The sequence below is a fragment of the Geospiza fortis genome, unplaced genomic scaffold (genome assembly GCF_000277835.1).
Source record: "Geospiza fortis unplaced genomic scaffold, GeoFor_1.0 scaffold97, whole genome shotgun sequence".
NCBI lineage: Eukaryota > Metazoa > Chordata > Aves > Passeriformes > Thraupidae > Geospiza > Geospiza fortis.
In genome coordinates, this window is record NW_005054343.1 from 3,686,264 (window position 1) to 3,686,858 (window position 595).

Sequence of the window (595 nt, forward strand, 5' to 3'; positions counted from 1 at the left end):
AAGAAAGGTTTTAATAATCTGATAAGCTTTGACTGAAACTACTAGCCTTCAAAAATGTCATTTTTTTTCCAACCTGTAATCTGGAAACTCCTGAAGTGCCTTTAAGGGGTTTTCTTGCAGTACATGCTAAGAAAGCAAAACTGAAGTTCAGACTGCACTTCCACTGCAAACAGTTTAGGACAAAGGAGAAAGCTACTGGTTAAAATGCAATACTGTTAACTTATGTCATGGAATTATACAATCAAAACCAGGGGGTATTTTTAATTCAGTAGCATTTCCTGCTTTCATTTTAAATCTCTGGATGTTAGAAGTGGTTTCAAGGGAAGAACTTTGTAAATCAAATACAAGGAGACAGAAAAACTATAAAAGAAGCTGAAGTAATTGGCCAAAAATCACTACTGGTTCTACTGCAGTGAAAGGCTCTTCCAGGAGCCAGTCCAGAGAAACCATGTCTCTTTCAACATTAAACAATGGGAGAATTCAATTGCCTGGACAACAATTTTAAACATACAGGGAAGTTTACAGCTCCATTTCAAAAGAGTAAAAAATGTTTACAAATAGCCAAATGCTGCTATTACTACTTGTACTCTTGGCT